Source organism: Lagenorhynchus albirostris, chromosome 10 (assembly GCF_949774975.1).
Source record: "Lagenorhynchus albirostris chromosome 10, mLagAlb1.1, whole genome shotgun sequence".
Taxonomy (NCBI): domain Eukaryota; kingdom Metazoa; phylum Chordata; class Mammalia; order Artiodactyla; family Delphinidae; genus Lagenorhynchus; species Lagenorhynchus albirostris.
The window spans coordinates 91,736,752-91,759,895 of record NC_083104.1 but is presented as its reverse complement, the minus strand read 5'-3'; the positions used below and the strand labels follow the sequence as shown (position 1 = coordinate 91,759,895).

The following is a 23,144-nucleotide window of genomic DNA, read 5'->3' as shown; positions in this document are numbered from 1 at the left end:
CGACTCCCCAGGGCAACCAGTCATACGAGGCACTCTGACTCCTGTGATATGCTATTATCAGTTGAGATGGACCCATGACACACTAGCCACTGCACACGGTCCAGATGACTGTGGTCCTTAGGGCTATGTTTACTAAATCGGAGGCCCAGACTGCAAAACACCACCAAGAGAAAAGGGTAGTTGTGACTAGTCCTATAAAAGAAACAGGAAAACACAGGACTTCCATCCCAGTGAAGTCTTTGAAGACCCTGCACATTTAAAATGGAAAAGTTTAAAAAAATTTTTTTAAGGAAATCATTTCCTGAGACTTCAGGGTAAAGAGTAAAAAGTGCAGCATTTAGAGAAAGAAACTCTGAGATTAGTCAGGTCATTGAATGTTCTCTGCACAGCAGAATAGCAAACAGCTAGTGTTTGTTCATTTTCATAGATTAATAACCCTCTCTCCAGGGCTTAAAGATGATATGAACTGTGACTTCCAGAGTTTTGTTTGGAGAAGGCTCAATACTCCTGGGTAAGACCCATGTTTCAAGGACACATGCAAAAATATTTCTTCATTTCACATTGCTTCTTACTCACATTGGCCTGTTCTAATCTCTAGGATGACCAAAATGGATCTAAAGCTTGCTGGGAGGGAAAAAAAAAAAGAAAAAGTAGTCTTCCCCCTGGTTTATACAGATTGTTAAAACAGTCCTGTTCATTTGGATGACTCTGAGATGGAAAAAAAATATATAACCTGTTCCTTCTGAAGAGTACAGAGAGGTACAAAGGGTTACAGAGGCTTCAGCAGAACAGGAAAGCCAAAGTAAAACACCAAAATTTGGACTTAGATGCTATCACTGTATTTCTTTCAAATGCAACAGAAAACAAGGTTTTATGGAAGAAGATTTCTAAATAAAAACTAGATAATCTTTTCTCCTGTCAACAAATAATAGGTAACTTGTCTTATGGGCCTACGACCACTTACAAAAGGAACAAAACTGCTAATCTTATGAAAAGTGTCAGAGCAGGCACCAGAGCCAGCAGCCAAAGAGAAACATTCTTTTCCCAGCTCCTTATAAAAAGACTGTCTTCCCAAAAAAGCCACAACTTGGGGTCATACTTCTCAATGGTCTGGATTACAGCACGGAGCCTTGAAAAGGGGAAGAACAATCAAAACAAAATTCATCCAGAGTCCTTTCTGCCCCCATTTGGAACTTGCCAGAACAGAGCGAGGTAGAAAGGGCTTTGGGGCGCTGCAGTGGACAATGGGCCCAGGCCTCGGTTCTAATGTCAGACCCTTTTCCATACCTGTCAGAACCTCCATCAGAAGCATGCAGACCCTCACGTCAGTGATCACCAATGAACACCCTCTCCCTGGAAATGGTATTTTCACCCACCACCAACAGGGCAACTTCTAGACGAACTCATGTGCAAGAGAGAGGAGGTTGTCCCCGCCAACTCAAAGGGGCAGGGACACCACGGTCAGACCCCACCAGCCCCATTCCTCCTGGGCGGGGTCACGCAGAGGAGGGTTTCAGGGCTCCCTGGTCCATGGCGTGCTTTACCTCCACTTGACCAACCTTGCTTAAGACTCCAGAACTACTCTCTTCCAGATAAAATGATCTCCTTGGGAAAATTATCCCACCAAGAACTTTCACCTGAATCAGAGAGCAGGGTCACAAGAGCACATGAGGGAGACTGATCAAAGCAGAGAACAGGTGTTTAGGAGGTGAACCTCAAATCCACTCATTCATCCCACAGGTTAGCGATGTTTCTAAGAATCCTCACATCATCGAAATCCAACAGGAATTTTTTCATTGCAAAGAAAGACAGTTTTAGACATTCAAAAACACGGTAATTTTGTTTCCTGTGTTGAAGTTCAATGATAATAGTGTTTGGTGTGGTTATAAGTGTAGTGCTATAAAATTTAAATATCACTGAGCAAATCCAGCAATCTATTCCGTATAGCTTTTGTTCCAGAAAATTCGTCACTAGGCTTTTCTTTCTCCTGAGCAGAGCCCTTTTATAAATTTTGGTCACCTTTATCACTCATTCTTTAATGCACAAAGGTATTCAACAGATGCCATAGCTTTTTCCACCACTGTGGTCCACTAGGCCCCAGGGCTGGCTCCAGACCACAGTCCTGTAAGTCATGGTCTATATAAAGAGATGGAATTGCATCCAATTTGCATCATACAAACCCACACCGTAGGGGAAATGCTTACATTGATTGCAGCCCTACTGGATGCCAAATGCCAAGAATGGTTGGTGGGGGGAGGGGGGAAACAGTCCTTGCTGTCCCTGCTGTCACTGAGCTGGGAAAAGAGGTGCAAAATGTTACAACACGAGAAGAACAGCAGGGGGCTCTGGGAATCCCCGACAGGCAGCACAGGACTAGTCCCTCGGCTGCCCGAGGAAAGGACTCTAAACCAAGATTCAAAGTTAGCCACACAGATAGAGGTGGGTAGTTGGATGTCAAGGAAGGAGAACAGCACGACTAAAAGCTGGAACATAATAAGAAAGGACAGGGCACTTTGAAAGAGGAAATGCTAAATGACTGAAGCAAAGAAGGGGCAACAGATGAGTGACAGTGCTGGGGAGATAAGCAAGGGACCCCAAAGCTGCTGGGCCAGGTTAAGGATTCAGAACTTCAATGAAAAACCAAGGAGGTGAAACAGAGATGCAGACAGATGTCTAAGAGTAAGAAATGTTCACTTTGGCCTCGGAGAGGAAAACGGGTTGGACCAGAACAAGTGCACATTGAGAAAGGCCATTGAGGAGGGACAGCACATCCTAAACCACTGCAACCCAGCAGGGCCACTGGTCCCAGTTCAGGTCTGGAGACCAGACTCCCCCAGAGCTCCATACCGGGGAAAATGCCCCTGCCCTCCTGCCCGCAGAGCTCTCTCCAGGGAAGAGCTACAATAGCAAGGGAAGCTGGGCAGCAGTGGGCCCCTCAGTCTAACCTGGATGAAAATCAAACCCGCGAAGCTCACTCCTCAGCAGGTGGCCTGTCGGACTAAGTGAGCAGAAGGTGTGAAGAGCCCAACCCAGGATCCTCGAAGAAGGGTTCAACCTCGCCAAGCCTGGAACTCCTATCTCTCCAGGCCCACGGGAGGGAGGCTGCCAGGCCTCCAGCAAGGCCCCCACGGCAGGGCTCCCCGAGAGAAACGGGGGTCAGCAACACAGGGCGGAGAGCCCCAAAGGTGGGCAGAGGAGACGAGACATCTAGGAGACTGGCCCAGGATGGATCAAGGTCAAGGAGTGAGGAACAGGTGGGAAAGAAAGTAGAAAGGGGCCCTCGGCAGTAGAAAAGTACTAGGGTTTCAACAAGGAGCGGTTCCCTGGTGTTCAACAGGGGAGCGGTGAGCAGTTGAGAATGAGGACTATTCCAGCCAAGCCGAGCCGCTGGCCGGCCAGGCACAGAATGTGAGCTGCAGTCATCTCCCTTCTTCCTTCCAGGCTGGCCCTGGGTATGATCACAGAAGAAAAGAGACATCATAGAAAATCTTGGACTTTCATACAACAAAAAGTCAGAGAATCCAAATGAAAAACAATCGGACTGGGGAAACAGCTGCAGTACATATGACTTTAAGAAAGATCAATTTCTAGAGCACACAAAGAGCTCATAGGCACAGATGAGAAATTATCAAGACTCCCCGTTTGCTAATTATATAAAAGAAAATCAGTAAGTAAACACAGATGGAAATGTTCTGCGACTGAGAGGGATCAAAGGAATGCAAATTTTAAAACCAAGAAGCCTATTAAATTAGCCAAAAAAGAGTAAGTCCCATAATTAATCAGGTTGAAGCAAGACATAGTCATATATCATCAGTAACAATGTAAATGTTGTCTTTTACAAAGCAGTTCAGAGCAAGGCCCCTCCGTCTAGGAATAAGCCATCTGACGTGACTGTATCCTAAGAAAATACTTAAGTGTACAAAGGTAATCACTGCAGTTTTATAATAGTAAACAATTAGAACCAACTCGAATGTCCACAAAAAATACAAAACCTAAATGAAGAGAAAACAACTTGATGGTATATTATATAATCTTTGCAAAGGATAACTGTCCAGTCTAGGTTGCAAACCAGAATGTTTATGCTAAATAGAAAAAGCAAAAGTGAAAAAAGATATATGTTAAATTGTCAAGAACTAAAAGACAACACCTAACAGTGACTTATGGACTGGGATGGTGGAATCAAAGGGAACTTTTGCTTTCATTGGTTTTCTCTTATTGTAGTAAAGTATAGACAACAGATGTTTAAAATGTAATATTTCTATCCATTGCACAGCAACTAACACCCTCTTCTGTGGAGCAGGTGGACCTTCAGTAGAACATCACACCCAAAACAGGGAAGGCGGTCCAGGCCCTCCCAAGTTTCAATGGTCCGTCTGGAATTCAAACCTGCCCACGAAGGACTGTGAAGGGCTCCTCCTACCCTGAGTACCCCCAAAGATACAACTCTTTCCTTAGTTCTTGTTTTTTTTTTTCCAGCCCTTAAATTCTATACTTTTCTCTCCTTTCTTTTCTTTAAATTATGTACTGAGATCCTACCACAGGCAATATACAGTGAATGCTCATTTGATCCTTCCAGCAATCCTGTAAGATAGACCTTGTCATCATCCCCATTTTACAGATGAGAAAACTGAGGATCAGAGATTTAAGAAATGTGGCCTGGGACACACAGCTAAGGAGCCAGGGCTAGAATTCAAACCTTAACCTCCCTGTCTTCAAAGCCCTCACTTTTAACACCCCTATTGCCTCTTCCCTTCCTCTCTGCCTATGAAACAAACAAAACAACAAGACGAAACACTCTTAAATGTCACCTCTTCTATTTGCACTGGCTGCCGAAAAACACTATTCAATGAGTCAAGAGACATCAGTATGAACGGTTTACAAATGAACCAACAGGACCAAGTAATGCTATGCACACTAACTGGGAAAGTTGATGCAGAAGAAAAAACGAATTACCTCGAGCCTCAACTCTGCACCTGCAGGTAAAACCAAATGACATCCAAAGGATTTCTACTTGTAAATTAAAAGCAGAATGTGACCCTCGATGCTACTGCAAAGAGCTGAGCTTCTGCGCTCTCCTTACAAAAAATTATTCCATAATTAGCAGAAAGATTCCTTCCAGTTATAACACAGCCACTCCAGAAATGGATGTTGTTTGGGGCATGGTAGCAAGAAGAGGAAAAAGGAGCCGAGGAAGCGGTAAGGTACGAAACTAATAGGGATGGGGTGATAAATGATTTTAGGCACCCCTTACGACTTACTTTATAAATAATGACACGATAATAGCTGAAAATGTAAATTCTAATTAGATACAAAACCGAACAAAGTCAAACAACAGCTAATGATGTTTGACAGAGCAAAGGTCTCTGGGGGAGGGTGGGGGCAACCGAGAGAAAGAATTACAATAAAATCTATTCATGGGACTGTGCCGTGTTAGAGATAGAAGAGGCCCGAGCGATCACTTCTTTCACCCGCTTTCTTTCCTGTAAATGGGGAAACTGAGGCCCAGCAAGGTAGAGTGGGTGGGCCATCTCACCTTGCAGCAGGGCAGTTAAAAGAAACTCGGTCTCCCCAAAAACCGCCCAACAGCTTTCTACCACACCCCCACTCACGCTGTGGTGTCCTGGAAAGCTACTCCATTTGAAATCTTATTTTGAAAAAGTGGATTAAACAGTCTATGAATATTAAATTCCTTTTTAATAATTTTCGAATGCAAAGGGGCACACTGAAAAAAAGAAGCCTGGTTTTTATTTCTTTTGGAAAACTGCACACCGCTCAGCGTTTAACCTCGTATTGAGTGAAATATTAACAGGCCATATAATGGTTTCAGTGTTCCTTCAGTAAAGCTAAACAGAATTCGAAAAACATATCCCCCAGGCCTACAGTGGAGTTTCTGGAGCACACATTAAACTCAACGCTCCGCTCAACAAGCCCGTCACTGTTAAGTAACTCATCAGAAAATAAAGAGGGAATTACCAAAGGGGAATTGCCAAGCAATTAGTTCTCTGAAGCAGATGACATACAACTGCTGTAAGGGAGGAGCTTCCCCGTTAGTCATATGTCAGAGTCAGAGCCTCCTAATCTGTAAATAAAATGCATCACGTATGATTACAGCTCGGATGAAGGCTGGGGCTGCCATCCGCGTGTGCACAGAGGGCAAATCCCGAATCCTCCTGTTCCGTGTGTCTATAAAGCAAGACTTGCCTCTGAAGACATTTTTTTAAAAAATATCCTTGGTAATTTTCTTTCTTTTATGGAAGTATAATTGACCTACAGCACTCTGTTAGATCCAAGGGCACAACAGAGCGATTTGATGGTTCTACACGTTACGAAATGATCATCACTTACATTCTTCAACTGTAAGAAAGACAGACTCTTAGTTTTCCCTGGGCAGCCTAAGAGAAAAGTGATCTTTCTTCTCTATCCTTGAGCACAGGCTCCGGACGCGCAGGTTCAGCAGCCATGGCTCATGGGCCCAGCCGCTCCGCGGCCTGTGGGATATCTTCCCGGACCAGGGCATGAACCCATGTCCCCTGCATCGGCAGGCAGACTCTCAACCACTGCGCCACCAGGGGAGCCCCTCTATCTTTCTGACATGAGTTGGTCAAGACTCATCACTGGTCCAGTGAAGGTGAGAAAATGAGCCTGGGAGGGGCAGGGACCAGAGATGAAGGGACAGGAGGGGCAGAGGTGGGGGGGGGGGGATACAAGCTCTGAGCTTCCCGATGGCCTCCCTGACTTAAGTGTGACCTCCTTTCACCCCATGTTTCTTTGAGTTGGACTGGGTGCCACCCACCATCTATCAAACTGCAGAGAGAAATAGTTCCTATCGGGCAAACCTTGCAAACTGAGCACTGACCCAGTGAAACGCTTTCAAGAGTCAAAAGTTCATCACCTCACTTTCAAGAGTCAAAAGTTCATCACTGGACACCAAACATTTGGAGCCCAACTTAAGCCAATCCCCTGAAACACAGATAAGCATATGCCATGGTCATCATTTTCTTCAATTAATAATTATTGAAAGTGCGTCGGAATCTCAGGGAGGAGGACAAAGAGTGAAAAAAAGGGAAACAACACAGCAAAGACAGCCTGTATGTGACCCTGAACAGACAGGCACACCTGGAAAAGGAGGGCTCATCGTCCACGAACCTTCTCTGATCCTGACCTCTGAGAGCCGGCCGCACCTCTGCTGTGGGTCTTTAAATACTACTCCTGGGCACACCTTGCCTTACAAGAAGGGGCTGAGGGCTTGAGAGACAGTGCATGGCAGCAGTTAAGAATACAGGCTGGGGGCTTCCCTGGTGGCGCAGTGGTTGAGAGTCTGCCTGCTGATGCAGGGGACACGGGTTCGTGCCCTGGTCCGGGAGGATCCCACATGCCGCAGAGCGGCTGGGCCCATAAGCCATGGCCGCTGAGCCTACGCGTCCGGAGCCTGCGCTCCGCAACGAGAGAGGCCACGGCGGTGAGAGGCCCGCGTACCGCAAAAAAAAACAAACAAAAACAAAACAAAAAAAAAAAACAAAGAATACAGGCTGGGGGATTCCCTGATGGCACAGTGGTTAAGAATCCGCCTGCCAATGCAGGGGACATGGGTTCGAGCCCTGGTCTGGGAAGATCCCACATGCCGCGGAGCAACTAAGCCCGTGCGCCACAACTACTGAAACCTGCACGCCTAGAGCCCGTGCTCCACAAAAAGAGAAGCCACTGCGATGAGAAGCCCATGCACCACAACGAAGAGTAGCCCCCACTCGCCACAACTAGAGAAAGCCTGCACACAGCAACGAAGACCCAATGCAGCCAAAAATAAAAAATAAATAAATTAAAAAAAAAAAAGAATACAGGCTGGAGTCCCAGCATGACTCTACCACTTAACAGCTGAGCGGTCTTGGGCAAGTGACTTAACCTCTCTGTGCTTCAGTTTCCTCACCTGTGAAATGCAGATAATAGCAGTGCCTACCCCAAAGGATTGCAGTGAAGATTCAAAGAGTTAATACACAGAAAGTGTGGACCATTGATCATCTCCATATTTCCTTTAGGGTCTTGCTGGCATAATGCCTCTCACATATTAGATGCTCATTGAATCTTTGCAGACAGCATGGTCTGCCCCCTGGAGTTGTTGAGTTGTTTTCTCCATTCCTGTCACTCCTGTCCTAACCTTCTTGTCTTTTATGAAAGGTAGGTAAGTCACAGCCTCATTCTGGGCCATTTAGGGGACTACAGACACCCCATCAAAAATAACTCAGGTTAGGGGGCTTCCCTGGTGGCGCAGTGGTTGGGAGTCCGCCTGCCGATGCAGGGGACGCGGGTTCGTGCCCCGGTCCGGGAAGATCCCACATGCCGCGGAGCGGCTGGGCCCGTGAGCCATGGCCTCTGAGCCTGTGCGTCCGGAGCCTGTGCTCCGCAACGGGAGAGGCCACAACAGTGAGAGGCCTGCGTACCGCAAAAAAAAAAAAAAAAAAACTCAGGTTAAAAAAATATCTTAAATAATCCTCAAATATTCCTTCATTATATTAAGACTGACTCCCCAATAACAGCAATATAACCAGATAATGTCCAGCTTTCTCCTTCACTTTGAGCTATGTAGTCTTTCTCCCCAGAGCCAAGGCTCACTAACTCTACATTTTCTATAAAGTATAAATGAGAAGCCAAATTTTTCAGAAAACTGTGACTAGTAGCTGGAAATACATATATATGTATATATATACACACACGTATACACACAAACACACACACACTCAAATAACATTTAAGAGTCCACACTAAAGTTATGAAACACACCCATATTAATGTGATTTATCAAAGTACAAGAAATGAATTGCCACAAATGAACAACTGCTCCAAAGTCAAGTAGGTGGCATAATGTGATTTACGCATATCACATGAGATAAATAAATCCACGGTGGAAAAGATCAAAGGCAAAGCTGGACTCGTTGTTAATGTGTACAGGGCTTCACTGAAAATCTTCTTAATAAAACTGTTTAGAGGAAAATAGAGGGATCATTTGTTTAAATGAAAAGAGATACTGCATGTGAATTTCAAAAGCAGCCTTCATTTTTATACACACACATTAGATCTGGCTAAAATTAGCTCAAGTTTCTATTTTTTTTAAAGGTCTTAAAGAATAAAGGTTTCAATAAGATTTCATTGAGCTAAAGCTCAGCCCTGAGTTTCCAAGGTGCCTGAGTGTCTAGGGAAGACGCCCCCCGCCCCCCCGCCATTACCCACCCTGTGCATCATCCCAATTTCTCCATCCTCCCTCCCTTCACCCCAGGTCTTAAACAGGAAACATACAAAGGCTGTGCCACACCAATGCTCCATTTCTGCTGCCTCCACTGCCTCTTACTTCCCCCTCTACATATTCCACTCTGGCTGACGTCATCACTGAAATATACTCATCCCGCCTGCCTGTCAAACTTCCTGCCAGGCGCAAGAACCCAAAGCCCAATCTCAAAGATCACTTTCATGCCAATGGCTCCTCCAAATTTATCTCCAGACCGGACCTCTCAGTAATCTTATTCCCACACTCTACTGTCTGCTGGACTCCAGGAACTCAGATGTCCACCGGCACCTGGGTTTCTGCCTCAATGGCCTCATCAATTACATACCATGCACTTGCTTGTTATGGCCCTGGCACTGAAACGGTCACCCTCACACTCTCCATCTCTTCCCACAGAAATGCTAACCAGTCTTCAGAGCTCAACTCAAACTGTCCCTCCTCCTCCAAGTCTTTCCCCATCATCCTACTCAGCATCATTCTTCTGAATTCCTTCTGTGTTAGAACCTGCCCCAGTAAGTACAACCCACCCCATTCTGCCTTGTATTAGTTATTTCAGAGCATTTCTTCCTCCCCCTACTTGACCACGAAGTATATAACCTCCTCCTAGTAGCTCTTACTCACTCTGTGCAGTAGTAAAAAAAAAATACACAGTGAATAAATGAGTGAATCACTTCTTTACATAGACAGTGCCTGTGAATGGGGTAGGTCAGAAACTGCTAGAGCTGTACTGTATTGATAAAACAGCCAGAACCAGAAATAACTGTAATCTAGGTTTTATTTTATTTTTTTAAAAAAAGAAAAAACCTTAATGAGTATAACAGAGTACAACGTGAATGATACTGTTTCCTTGCTTACACTTAGCCATCAAATTGTGAGGACTGTAATGAGGCCACTATTTATGCAAAACGTTTAGCTAATGCTTATAAGCTTCCTTTAACTGCGAGCCTAGGAAATGTCAGCTGCTTAAAACTCAAGGTGACTCTGTACTGCTTTGTCAGTAATATGAGTATTCCTATGACACTTAATATACTGTACTATGTACTATAAAAACCTGGATCTCTTCTCAATAAGCTACACATACTGACCAAGAGATAGGACTGTTTGCTGCCCGTTTTTTTCACAATAAATTCTTGAGACATTCCTGTTTTAACACATGATTCTCTTTAAACACCACAGGTTGAAAAAATTGCATGTGTGTTAACCACATATGCAATTAAGCCACTTCCCCCAAAACTTCAAGGTGAGGATTTTCTGCCTAAAATGGATAATACCCCGAAGAGAGAAATTAGCAAGAAGACATCGCACCCCTTTCAACGGAGCTGACACTTGTAGACCTTATGAGGCTTAACTCTGCACAGAATTCTAGAGTTGTTCTATCTCCTTTGAAAGACGCTTTCCCTAACCCACAGCCCATAAAATGTAAAGTACCCAGTTCCATATTTCACAAGGATAGAATGTGTATGATAACTTCCTCTCTCTCCCCTGCCTCGCCCCCCAGTAGGACTTTACTGACCCCCCTTTCTGAGGCACAGTACTTCCGGCATTCAGGTATGTGTGTGTTTTTACTCAGACCACAAGTAACGTCACTTATGCCTGCAACTCAGCAGTTCATCCTACGATATAAAAACAATACACAGGCAACCTGCATCAGGAATCAAGGTAGACTAACACAAAGTTCCGAAAAATAAATAAAAGACCCGTTGGCTTTGCAGGGCTGCAAATGTCTACAATGTTGGTCCAAAGACCAAGGTACAGGGATATTTACTTATTCCGAGTCATGTATGGTTGAGAAGCAACCGTCACCAAACAAGAACATTACAATCATCCTGTCAAGACAAGTCACAGGTTCACAGTGACAGCACAGGTTCATGGATCATAAACCATATACCAGGTACTACTCTGCTCAGTGTACAAACATTACGTCATTCCATCCTCACAGCAGCCCTAGAGAAACGTCTAATATTATCTCCAACTTACACAGAAGAAACTGAGGCATAGGAAGGTTACAGGACTGCCCAAGTTCACAGAGGCAGCTCTAGATTTTAAATTCAGACAGGCTGGTTCCAGAGCCCTGCGCTCTTATCTCAAACACCATGGAATTTCTATGGAAGTTAAACACTGGATCTTAGAAGCCTGGAGTTGGTGGGGGGGTTTGGGGGGGTTCTTTATTTAAAGAAATCTACTGAATCAGTTTCAAAATGAACATTTTGATAAAGCAAGTGTTCACCTCTTATACGTTAGCTGAAAATCCAGAGTTTTGTATGTGAGGTTTGGTAAAAGTGGACTGTGTATCTCACCAAGTAAGGAAATCCCACATGACTCAGGAAGAGCCGCCCAGAGACCACCCGATCCAGCCTTTGCCAAAGCTGTGGAACATCACTATGACTCCAAGAGACCATTAAGGCTCACTTTGATTCAGCAGATCTAGGGTGGAGCCCCTGTTCTATTTTTTTTAACCTCTCCCGGTGATTCTGGTGCCCAGCCAGGCTCGGGAACCTCTGAACTAGTCTATTTCCACAGCTTGGAGCAGGACTCCTCCCAAGGCAAACAGAAAGAAGGGATCTATTTCACAATCTCCTCCGGTTGCGAATACCAGTGTTCCCAAGCCCTTATTGCCCCAACTTCTAACTAACTTCCACCGTCTCCTGATTTCAAGTAGGCACTCTCCTCTTGTCTTCCCTTCCACAGTGAACCATGAGTCATCAACCCTGCATCCACCCTGGGTCTGCATGACTCTCCAGATGAGAAAAATTTACTGTACATGAAGAAATCAGGAAGTTGTAAAATCCAAACAGACACAGAGAAATTCGAGATCCAACAAATGCGGGTTGCTACCAAACAAACGAGCCCGTCTCCCTACACAAGGGTCATACTACAACAATAACCTAAAACATGACTTAAGATAAACATTTGGTAGCAAAACTTTCTCACCAGCTTGAAGTACAGGTGACAATTAAAATGATCAGGCCCAAGCCCAACACACACAATAATCAACCATCCACAAAGTCAGAGGTAGGCTACTTCATAAACCAAATAAATCAAAAAGAGAAATACTTGAATCCGAGCTTTAAAAAAACCTCTCGGCGATTTCTCAATTTCCCACACAATAGAGTTTGCAAAGACAATTATCTTGAACAGTCTACGAAGTGCTAAAGTACGGCTAGTAGGCGACTTTCCCAGGTCAGACTTTATCCTCAGATGGAAACTAGAGAGCATCGCAAAACTCTCACCTGATGGGTGACGCACTTTCCTGCAGTGGCTGCGGAGGACGAGCCTGCTGTCCCAAGATGCCAGACAAATCTGCAGCTTGAATGGACCACCCTGGTGATTTGCTGCACGATCCTCCTGCAATGGTCCAGGGGGTGCAGAAGAGGAAATCCAAAATGAGAAACAGAACGGATGGCTTTAAAAAAATAATTCCACCTGCAAGGGCCCATGCACTGAAATCTAAACTTTAAGAACATCACATTTTGCATTGTTTTAGGAGAATTACACAGCTACCAGCCAGCCCAAAAGGCAGGTCTGGTTTTATTCGACAGGGCTCAGAGGGAGGCCAACACACAGAAAGGTCATCCCTTCAATCAAATTAAGAGCTTGGTCTCCCCATTTGAGACAGCTACTGTCATTCTTTTCTCTAATGATTCTAGCCAATTTCCTCAGAAACACATGCTGGTAATCACAGGACTATCAGGTGAAAATGGGCATGGACTGAATAGTAATTGAGCCAAGGTCTAACTTTCATGAGGCATATCTTACTATCAACATGCAACTTTGAGGCACAATCATGAAACAGAGCACAGTTATTAGCATACCAGTCTAATGGGATAGAAGACAGAACAGAATGCAGGAAAAAAAATGTTAAGTATGCATATACTCACTAGACTTTTTTTCCACTAAACTTTAAATGATTTAATTACTGAATGTATGTCTACTTGACTTTCATTCTGCCACAATATCTTAAGCATGTTTAAGTAAAAATTACCCACTGTATGATGAATGAGTGAATGTGTGAATGGATGAATGAAAGAGAGAATGAATGAATCTTCCATATACCTTTCCATCAGGGAGCTTGGTGCTTGTAGTAGGTTTTGTGAGGTAAAGACCTATGCATAGAAATGGAAGAAGTTGAGGACTCGATCTGCTAACATAGTTTCCAGCACTATCTATTTAAATCATGTTTTTAAATACTGGTAGTTCCCAACTGTCCACATTAAATAAAATCAGTAGCACAGTTATTATAAACTAATCCCCAAACTAGTCATTGCTGGACTGAGTTTTTTCAGCCTTTGATTACTGGAGCTGATCTGCATATTTGTTTAGGCTGGTTTTAAATTTAGTTTGGGTTTCCTAAGCCCACGCCAGGTAACAGTAGGAAGGAGAAGGCCCAGGATTATATTGGGTGTCAGAAAAGAACTATTCTGGAGCTATGAATATGATCTCCAATGTGAATAATCTGTAAACAGGTAAGTGAGCCAATTATCCTTGGGTACACGGCAACACATCTCATGATTATTTTCATCCATACACACTCACTATTTTTAAGAGCACAGCCCAGCTGGAAAGGAAAATAATTTCGATTGCTTTCCAACACTGCAAAGTAATGAATAATAGCCAAAGTATTCTTACTTCTAGCTAATCCATTCGCCAAGTATTTATTTAAGCATCTACTGCACGCCTGGGACTGATATGCAGAAGAAGGAAGTTTTCTAGGCCTTGGTTTCCCCACATGTAATCAGTAAGTGTAGACAAAGAACGAAGCTGTTCGAGACTATAACGTCTCTCAAGTCCTTGGAAGACACTGTCCTTCACTAAGAAGCTTGTTGAGTTACAAATATAAATAGTGGCCAAGTTAAATAGAAGCTCATAATATTCTATTTATTCTTACACAGCACTTGTTTTAAGGGCCTGGGACGGGGTAGAAATCTTGATTTTATCTAGTAACATCTCAAATGAAGCATCAAAATACTTGATCATCATTTTCAAACAAGGTGCAGGTACCGTGGATTTGCAAAGTGCTTGCTTTATGAGCTAACAGTTGAGAGTGTTGCCTTGTGTATCGATGTATGTGCACACCATCCTATTTACCTATCACCTGGCAGATAAGGTTTTATAGAGTCCAAATTACAGTCTCCTCCTATTCTGCTGAAGTGCAGAGAACAGTCAAACATGATGCAAATGCTGTAAAATATTAATTTACTCTCACATTGGTATGCCTACTTATTTCAAAAGCATTTGTGTTGCTACACCAGTTAGACTAACTCGAAGAGTTAACATAACTTGCTGTGTTCCACTGGAGGGAAGAAACACAAGGATAAAGCAAGGCAGAGTGGACTCTGTATTGCAAAAACATACAAACAACATACCAGAAAATAGCCTATGGACTGTTTTCTGTATCTGCTAAAAATGGAACCCTTAATATTTAAAAAGCAGAGCAGGGCAACATAACACAATACTATTAATAGTGGAAGACAGAAAGATGGCTTAAGTAATACTGATGTGACAGTCAGTAAAGAGGTGATAATATATAAATAATATGGATACAGGATATAATATAAACACTTCGGGGAGAGTAGGCCAAAGCTAAGGGTGCAATAAAAGAAAATTTGCCGTACGCAGTGACAGAAAAAATACATTTTCTTCGAATGTTAGAAGCATAAATGTTTACAGATTAGCAGCTATGACAATGATCACTAAAAACTTCTGCTAAATTACTCATTCAAAACGTGTCCGTTAAAGAACACCTAAATAGAAAAAAAGGAGTTCCTCTTAGCCTGAATCCAAACACCATCATCAGGGGAACTTCTGCCCCCCGAAAGCCTCAAACTGTGATTACACTACAATGAATTTTCTGAAAAGTAATTTTCAGGTTTAGGATACAATTTTTGCTTACGTTATTGCCATTACCATTGCATTTTCATTACTCCACAAATGCGATGCATTAAAAGCTATAAAAAAATCAATGAATCAGTTCTGCTCACATCAAATATGTCAAAGAGAATATAATGTTTGTTGCTCTTTTGTCTTTAATAGTTCTAAAATGTGTTTTAGTACATTTGAGATGGTAATAGGTAGTACACATATTTACAGTACATTGGCCTGAAAACTTCAGGTTTGTAAGGATTATAAAATATATTACTACACTGATAAAGACAAAGATACATAAATTATGAAATAGGAAAGAGATTTCTGAAAACTATTTCCACCAATAAAGATTAGTTACCTAAACCTTTTTATTACTCCTGTAATTGTAACTATTTACATATTTTTAAAACCTTGATCCAATTACAACTCTTTTGGCCAGCATCTGAAAATATTCTCCAACACTAGCATGGAGTATACTCATTATTATACCACCTCTTAAATTCTGAATGTGTATTTTATTAAACTGAATTGAATGAAACTAAAATTTGAACAGCATAATTGAGGACTACAAAATTCCTTAAAAAGGGGCAGTCTTGTGTGGAACGCCCTAGAACAGAAATTATTATCTCTATTGGGATTTCTATGATTTCTTATTTTCAATGCTTTTCACAAAATAAGGAGAGCCTGCTTCTGATAAGTTTGGAAGTATGAGCAGAACTAAATCTGCTGTTTGAAGCAGTTAAGCTGCACATATCAAAAGATATAAAGCAATGGAAATCAAATCATGTCTCCCCTATAAAAATAATATCCTGCCTTGCTGTACTATGTCATCTTACACAAGTATTTAAGCTTTTCATAGTCTAAACTATGTGTTACTTGCAGACGACTATAAACGAAAGAATTAACATTCACTCCTACCTTCACTAAATTTCAGGCTTTTAGTAAAAACATGTTTATCGACTAACTTCTTATAGGAAACAAAATGAGCCAGTGTTAACCATGCGTTAGTCATCAAAAACTATCATTCAAGGTAAGTGCAAACAGAAAATCCACTTGACATTTCAGAATGGAAAAAAAATAAAGGCACATTTATACAAAAGGGATGTGAATCAAACTCTGTACCAGGAGTCACAGAAACATGCTTACTGATATTTTAATAATCTCTTAAGGCTGGCCTTTCCGGGGACTCCCAGACAACTGAGTTAGGTCTGTTGAAACGTAAGGCCAGTTACAGACATTTCATGTATAATTTGATGGCTAAAGAGTTGTCCTTGAATTCTTCTCCGACAGTATAGGACAATTCAGAGGCCGGGAAGCCTAGTTATGATATTTCTAATGAAGCATCACTTCTGTTTACCAAACCCTCTTCAAACGAAATCCAGAAGGGAAAATATTGACTTTCACAGTTCCCAATCAAGCACATTTTTCATACTTATTTTAGGATGAATTTATTTGTACACTGAAAAATACATGTGCACGTTTGGCTGCAAGTGAAGCGATTTTCTGTACATTGTAAAAGGTACTCCAGGACCTCCAAGGTGTTATGTAAAACTTAAACTTCTGCGCTTTATTTTATATCCTTGCCTCCCCCATCTATTTACCTCCTGGAAATAATGGCCCGTTTTAAACACGGCAACGCTTGATCTGAGCAGGTCACAATCACGTTACCAACTACATAAACTCGCAAAATGGTAGAAATTCATAAACACCCTGTGAGGAGCACTAAGGAGCCCTCTCAACAACCTTAGCCCCAGAGGAAACAAAAAGGATTTACCAATTTAGCTAGGGGGCTGCAAAACGGTAAACTGACTGCCAGGGTCACAATGACATCAAAACGTTATTATTCTCAATTATTTTTTCTTTCAAATATCAGAGTTATTAAAATACTCTCCCTTATTTGGATTGCCTGAGCAACAGAGAGCTTCAGCAACCAAAGCTACTTTTCTTTCCTTTTTTTTTTCCCAACAGTATTATTTTTCTGTGCTCAGCAGGCTTAATAAGGTGGTCCCCTAATACAAAGAAAAAAATGCTGTTCTCTACATTATTAAATGCCCATGAAATTATATTCCCAAATAGAGTACAAGTTATTGTGCAAAAGCACCATACATTATCAGTCTACCAGCTATAGACCTCCATCATCTCTTACCTGAGACAAAAACCTTATAACCTACTACCACACAAAGGTAACGATCATGGCCAAGAAATCCAAGTTAAGAATGAATACATTCAGAATGACTGCCTACTATCAGTAGCATTTTTTTGCTATTATGACGGCCGTCCAGTTTTCAAATCTGACAACGGGGATATCCTTCTGGAATAAATTACTTCCGCTGAATAAATCCGTTAGAAAACCAGTCGCGACTACTGGCAACTTGAGTTCTAAAGGATGACTTCTTCTGCACTTGAAAGGGTTAAGTGCCTGCAAGGCCAAAGGCACCAGACAGCCTGCAAAAGAAATGCTGCTTTAGTCAGCTCTGAAAGGTTTCTAACAAGTACCAAATACTTGTTGATCTGTTCACAATAAACACCAGCAGGATTGTCGGGCTCCTCTCACTGTCTGGGGAGATGCATTTACATACTGCACCCAGTAAGCACAGCTTGTTGGTCTCCTTTATAAAAGCTGAGTAACTAGAAGCATCATTCAGTGTCTCCCGTCCAAAAATGACAGAAAGAAGATGCAGCTGAAATAGCAAAGTCTCTCATCTGGCTGGGGCAGCACAAATACTGTGCATGAAACACTTGGGAGTAGTCCAGGCACAAGACAAACCCACCTGAATGGACGGAGGAACACTGTCTGTTGCCATGGCAGCCTGATCTAATTACATGAGTGATCAGAGCTGGAGTAAGTACACCGAAAACCTACACCCGCTGACAGGTATCTACGAGATGAGAAAGGCAGAAGGTTCAGGGGAGTCCTTCAACCTCTGCTTTATGTAGAAGGTGGCACTCAAGCCCAGTTATCTGTGGAGCTGCTAAAATATTGACTGATGCAGGCACAGAGGGCAATCAGAGGAGATTAAATGCCAAAGCATTAGTCGTTATGGTGCAGTCCCTTTCCAAGAGTTCATTTGCAGGATTTTCTCATCCTTCTCTCTGATGGTTTCTTCGGGCAAACACTGCATTCCAAAATAGGCTGAAGTGTCAAACTACCTTCACCCACCAAATAAACCACACGGTGGGCTTAAGACAGGGGCTTCTAGGAACTGCAGGGCTCCTCAGAAACCCAAATGAAATAGCTTAGCTAACACTGTCGAAAAAGTAACTAGCTGTGCCTAAAAATAACCTTAAAGTAACTACCCGCTGCTGTGAGCGATATGTAACGATTATGTTTAAATATTAAGAACAGCCTGCATTATAAAACACAAATGTCAATGAGATGTGACTACAAGATTGGCAAAGAACTTATCTGCATACACACATTCCCATGCATGCACCAGGATGTGCACGGAGTATGCCACTCCAAACCATTAATTTTTATTCTGTGGGTTTAATAGGGTCTTCTAATTTTGCTAATTGTATCCTGTGGATCTCACAGGGAAACTAAGAATCTCTTCGGGGACAGAACCAGTTTGTAGGAGTCCCTACTGCACAGCATACGGTAAACAAAATAAAAATAGCTTGCCGTTCTCGTTAGCCACATCGCGCATTATATAACCAGCTTCCGACTGGCTTTTTTTTTCCCCCTTACTACTCTTCAGCAATTTCCCAATCTCCCGAAGTATTTATATTACCCTCTTATCTGTAGGATTATATACTAAGAAAGCAAAACAAAACAGAGCAGCCACGGGATTGAACCAAACCCCACAGTCCTTGGAAACTGATTTTTTTTGTTTGTTTTCTGGCAGGATCTCCACCCCCACCCTACTTCCACCCCCCGCTAAGGTTCTTGCTCAATCTGCCTCGAAAACCTGAATTGTTTCATCGCTTCCAGCCCCCTACGTGGTCTGAAATAAAATGAAAGCACCAGCCGCGGAGTTCAGGAAGGCGGCCTGAGGGCAGTGGGGAGGGGGGGGCCGAGAAGGGGTCGGGGCGGTGCGGAGTCAGCCAAGTGGCCACTGAGGGGGCCCTCTCCCCACCGCGACGGCCCCAGCCGCCCCCTCCCCCGCACGCGCGCGCGCGCACACTCACAATCGCACGCACTCACTCACACTCACGCCGCGCTCCGCCACCGCCTCACCTCTTGCTCAGCCCGGCCGGCCCCCTGCCCCGCCCCGCCCCCTGCGGGACCGGCCTGCGCGCAGCGCTGGAACCACGTAGGAGGTGGCGGCTGCGGTCGCAGGAGTGGCGGAGCCTCCGGCCCGGCCCGGCCCAGAGTGAGCGAGCGGCGGGGCTCCAGGGCGCATCCCAGTTCCCGCAGCGCCGCCGCCGCCGCCACCTCCTCCTTCCCCTCCTCCCGGCTTCATTCACCCTCCCAGCAGCCGCACAGCCGTTCACTCCGGCGCGGGCAGGGCAGCGCCAGCCACGGCTCCCCGGCTCCGGCCGCGGGCGCTGGCGGGGGCGCCGGCCCGGGCTGGGGCGCTCGCGGGCTCCCGGCTCCGGGCCGCTGCGACGGCTGCACATGATCAGGAAGCTGCCGTACCAACAGGGCGGCGGCGGCGGCGGCAGCTGCAGCCAGGGCCGCCACCGCCACTCTGGCCGCGCTCCCGGCCCCGCACACCCGCTCCCCCAGTACCCACCCCTCAGCGCCCCCCGCTCTCCCACCGCTCTACGCCCGGCCACGCGCGCGAAGTCCCGGCGCGGCCGCGGGCGCAGACCCTTCCCGGTCCGCAGCCGCACGCCCGGCCAGGCCGGCCTCCGCGGGGAGACCCCCACCCCGGGGCTCCGAGGCCAGGCGGCCCCCGCGGGCAAGCCCAGCCCTTCTCCAGACCCGCTCGCTCTCGCTGCCCTCTTCGGGGAGAGGAGTGAGGAGGGGGCGGCGGGAGGAGGGGGCAGCGCGACCCCCGGCCTCCGCCTCCCCCTACGCCACCTCCAGGGAGGAGGACATGGCTCTCCGCACTCGCGGCCGGACCGGCAGCCGCCGTAGCGGGGCGCCGCCGCCGCCGCTCTCCCCGCCCGCCCGTGCCCCCAGCCCGGGCGCGCCCCCTCGCCTGGCGGGCGCCCACCCAGCCCCTGCAGCCCTCCTGCCAGTTGTCCCTGCTCCCAGAGCGGGGATGTCGGCCCGGGAAGCTGGAGCCGGGGAAGGGTGTATGTACACACACACACACACACACACACACACACACACACACAAACACACACCACAACACAACGCGTCGATTTCCTTCGCTCCTCTTCCAGCTGTTTTCCGTGTCGCCGAATGGGGTTTGGGGTTTGTTTCCTGGTTGTTGCTTTTGCCCCTCTAGGGAGAGCGGGGGTGGGGGGGGAATCTCAATCTAAATCATGGGAGAAGGAGATGGGGGAGGGGGGAGAGAAAGAATCGGAGGAGAAAAAAAATAGCCACTTACTGTAAAGTGTAAATGGATCTGGGGTTGCGTGGGGAAGGGGGGGCAGAGGGAGAGAAACAGTGTCTTGCGGCTGCTGTAGCTCTGGCTGCTGCTCCACGGGGCTTGTTTTGGATCCCCCTGCAGTGAAACAGGTCCTGTACGGCTCCGCCACTGTAGTAGAAATGATGTCTGCGGTATACTCTGCTCTCTCCTCCTCCTCCTTCCCCCCCCCGCTCCTCTCCCCTCCCTCCTCCCTCCGCCCGCCCTCCCTCGCGCTCTCTCGCGCTCGCTCGCTAGCTCGCTCCAGTATGTAAATGTGTAATAGAAGCCAAATATGGAGCAGTTGGCTGCCGCCGCCGCAGCTCTGGGATCCGACTTCGGGGGGGCGGGGGGGGCACCCTCCGGCGGGCGGCGGGGCGAGCAGCTCTGAGCACGGCGAGCGCACAGCGCGGCGGCCGGTCCGCGCCCTTAACCCTTCGGTGCGCGCAGCCCGGGCTCGGAGGCCGCCGGGGAGGCGGGCGCGTTTCCCCAAGACCGGCTCGGGATCGAGGGCCGCGGGGCGGGAGGGGTGACCGGGGCCGGAGGGGACAGTGCTTCCAGGTTTGGGAAAGGGGCGGGGAGCTGAAGCGATGAGGTAATTTTAGCGGTGACCGGTAGGTCCTCGCGCGCCTTCCCGGGTCCCTGCATCTAGTTGGAGGGGACAGAGCGACAGCGGGGTGCAACTCAGGGACCCTGGAGGACTCTCCGAGGGCTGTCGAGCTGCAAGTCGGAGACCATGAAATACCCCAAGTGGGAGAGGAGGTGGGCCAATTCTGATCCCGACGTTCCCTTCGTCCTGGGCGCGCCGACAAGCGACTAAGAGGGCTGACTCCGATCTTCACGCATGTTAACCCTCAAACCGGTTTAGCCTCAGCGTTCCGGAAGCCAGCCCACCGAGCCGCGGGGATTGTCTTGGCGTGCAACTCAGGAAAGTTTTAAGGGTCCCCCTGTCTGCACGTGCACCCTCACCTTTCCTGCCTACGAAAGCTGGTGACCTCCCTGCTCTCCCTTCTCTTTCTGCAGGTCCGGAAATCTGCTCTGGGTATGGAACTACCCAGCTTTACCCTGGGTAGACGATCCGCGCACTCCTCTCGCCGCTAATTCGGGATCATTAATTTCATCGGAAATGAGGCAACCAGTGTAGGAGACAGAGAAAGCAAACCGAGCATCAGATGGCAGTTCTCGTGAATCCGCGCCGGAGAACTTCCTCTGGACTCAAATTTAAGTGCAGTTCTCAACTCCTCGGCACCCCGTCCCTCCGTGGGTACCACCGCCAGGCGTTAGCTGGAAGGGAAGGACTCTTCTTTGGAGGGGTGGTACCTGGCCAACAGGTGTGGCACCTGGAGGAAGAGAAGGCACGGCCATGCTAAAGGGAGCTCAGTGCGGCGTTTTCCTGGCTGCAGATAATTCTGGAAGACCGGTAGGTGTCGGGGCAGCATTTGACCTCTTTCAGGTGCTTAGAACCAAGTGTCTAGAAATACGATCCTTACAACGTAAGTTTTTCTCTGGAAGCCTCCACTTGACTGGAAGCTGTATTTGAGAAACCTTTTGGCTGAATTTACTTATGACCTAACGGTTAGTCACCAACTGAAGCAGGATACAGGATCACCAACAGAAATGTGTCAGCTTTTAAACAACTGTATTATAGAGCCAAGGTGCTGCAGAAATAAAAATCAGCACCCTAGCTAGGAAGGTGTAGAGCCCCGGAAATCATTTTTTTTCTCACATTTTGAAATACCATGCACATATACATGGCTATTTTTAAAGAACCTACTACTACTGTTTACTCGTTTCTACAACTTTTTTTTTTTTCACTTAAAAATCAATGATGGTTACAGTTTAAGCCCCAGGTTGGTCTAAAGTGACATTGTTGGTCTCATTACAGCCTCTAGTGGACAATTAAAATCAGTTTCCTGAAAAGGCTCTGCCTGACAAGCATTAACAAGGTGAAGGTTAATATCTCAGAACGCAACCGGGTAGTAATGTATCTTTCCCCCCTCGGCAGTGCCGGTTTCTGAAAGGAGCAGAAGCTGCTAGCTCTGCACGAAAAAGACGTATGCTTTTTGAGGCAGGTATTATTATTACTGGCCTGTGAATAAACAGAGAACTTCTGCTCTTCATTTCAGTTTCAGACAGCTTTCATAAAAAAATTAATTCATCTAAAATATTTTTATAACAGAAAATATTGGTTGCCAAGTTTCTGGCTTAACTGAGATGTTTTCATTCCAACTCCTAATCTGCAGACTGTCCCATCCACCTCCACTCTATTTTTAGACATCTTACATTTAGAGAATTTGGGGTTTAAAAAAGAGCAATATTTTCATTATTACATATTTTAACAACCTTCAACACATTAAAACACATAACTCATATTCGAGTGAGTCAGTTAATTTAAATGTTCCCTCAAGGAAGCTAAATACATTTATTACCCAAACAGAACAATTAAGAACTGTGTCATTTACTTAGTTAGGCATTAAGGTTAAAGCCAGAAACTGCCATTAAAATTTGTAACTATTTCTTCCTGCAAGGTCCAACATAAACGTAAT

General features: G+C 45.6%; 1 protein-coding gene across 12 annotated transcripts in view; it reads right to left on the bottom strand.

Annotated features, from left to right (window-relative positions):
• ATXN1 (ataxin 1) overlaps positions 1-21,840 on the bottom strand; it is a 399,420-nt gene extending 377,580 nt beyond the window's left edge. For 6 of the 12 annotated variants that reach the window (XM_060163630.1, XM_060163629.1, XM_060163633.1 and 3 more), the window contains exons 1-3: positions 21,663-21,833; positions 20,581-20,730; positions 12,505-12,619 (exon numbers count right to left, since the gene is read on the bottom strand). The gene's annotated coding sequence lies outside the window, so the exon portion shown is untranslated. Of the gene's footprint in view, positions 1-12,504; positions 12,620-19,313; positions 19,447-20,580; positions 20,731-21,343; positions 21,452-21,662 lie in introns of those variants that run through there. The other 6 variants (XM_060163637.1, XM_060163638.1, XM_060163636.1 and 3 more) reach the window with 4 other exon arrangements.
• Positions 21,841-23,144: the final 1,304 nt, after the last annotated feature.